The sequence below is a fragment of the Elephantulus edwardii genome, unplaced genomic scaffold (genome assembly GCF_000299155.1).
Source record: "Elephantulus edwardii isolate Elephantulus edwardi_28Jun2011 unplaced genomic scaffold, EleEdw1.0 scaffold00015, whole genome shotgun sequence".
NCBI classification, from domain to species: domain Eukaryota; kingdom Metazoa; phylum Chordata; class Mammalia; order Macroscelidea; family Macroscelididae; genus Elephantulus; species Elephantulus edwardii.
In genome coordinates this window covers 3,827,830-3,829,583 of record NW_006399765.1, presented here as the reverse complement: position 1 = coordinate 3,829,583, position 1,754 = coordinate 3,827,830, and positions in this window count along the sequence as shown.

The following is a 1,754-nucleotide window of genomic DNA, read 5'->3' as shown; positions in this document are numbered from 1 at the left end:
AAATTAATAATAAAAAAAATTTTTAAGTTAAAAAAAAAGGTAGCATATTTTAAGATTACTGATGTTTGCTGTCAAATTGTCCGCCAGGAGCTGAAGTGCACTAACCAATCCTTATGTGTTAGAATGCTGGTTTCTCCATCTCTCTGCAGCACTGGTCAAAACACCATTTCAAATATACTCTGTTCTGCTTCTCCCTTTCCTAAGAGCCTGTATTACAGGCAGTCTATAAATCAATCCAGGCTACAGTCCAGTAGACGTGATTTAATGTGATTGCTCCGGGTGACGGAGAACTCTCCCTCTGGTTCACTGCCCAGGATCCAGGCAGCATGTGCAGACTATAAAGGCAGTAGCTCCAGGCGTATTACTCAGAGACAGGGCTCTGACTTCATCAAACCACCTTCTGCCCCCCAGGCCATCCTGTCAGCCATGAAGCTTCTGTTCCTGGTCTTTGCCACCTTTGAAATCCTGGTTCAGGTGACCCCAGGTAAGGGAGAAGAAAAAGGGCCATGAAGGCTGTCAGATCTGGTTGCTACAGTGACAGGCAAGCCAGATGGGGAAGAGGCCAAGCTTCTCCCCACTGAATTCCAATCCAAAGAAGAAATTCCTCAGTATCTAGCTCTGGCCTCACTCCTTATATCCAACTTCTACCTTCTATAACTTTGGACAAACATCAGCCTACAAAATTTTTCTGGGTTCTGAAATGAGCATCAGCCTTAAGCTAGTAAAAAAAAAAACCTTAATTATGCTTTCCAGGAGCTGTCGATGACTGTGTTTCAAGACGCTGGGAATGCTCCTCTCTGCATGATTTTCATCCTTTGAGATTTGGCCTGGGTTAGGAGAGATTAAGCCTGGAAGGGAGAGATTTGAGTGTCTCAAGTCTGTACATAACAGAGCCCTGTCAAGTAGGAAGTTAGAAGAACTCTTGGGGGTAAAGTCCCTGAGTGAGTGCTCAGCATGAGAGCTTGGGTAAGGGAAGAAAACAGAGCCAAAGTTGGGGGGGGGGGTGAGGCGCGTAGAGAGAGTGTTAAAGTGGGTCGGTCAGGCCCGTGGATGTGAAGAAAACCAAGAAGAAGGGTGCTCAGGAGAGACTGGTCCTCTGATGGCAGACAGAAACTTGAGATGAAGGCCCCCTGGTCTCCCTCCAGCAGTGTGTTAATGCAAAAAGACTGTCAGCAGCAGCCATTTATTTCTTTTTTTAGTTCTTTTGCAGGCTGATTGTATTTCTTTTTCTCTAGAGTTAACTGAAATTTTCAGTTTCATATTCCCTGAGAACAAGCAAGGCAGAAACACCACAAGAGGAGAAGTTTGGGGATCACAGTGGCCCCAATTTCTCTTTCTGCCGGAATATGAGGATCTGACATCTCTGCTCTCACCCACACGTCCTATCCGATAGTGTAAAATATGGCAAATTAGAAATCTTCACTAGCTGCAGATATATAGACACTGACCAGAAAGAACAGGTTTCTCAGAACAGGCCTCCGAGGCCATCCAGCGAGGCAAAGCCCATCCTTCCTTCCCAGTTCTCATTTGCCCCAGTATCTTAAGAAGACACTTCAGAATAGAAGGTAAATGTTTCTTTCCAGTCCCTACCCATTGATGCCTTTGAGCTGTGGTGCTGGAGAAGAGTATTGAGAGTACTATGGACTGCTAGGAAAACAAACAGACTCATCCTGGAAAGGGTTAAACCGGGTGGCTCCTTGGAGGCAAAGATTCTGAGGCTCCGTCTAACATACTTTGGACATGTTGTGAGGAGA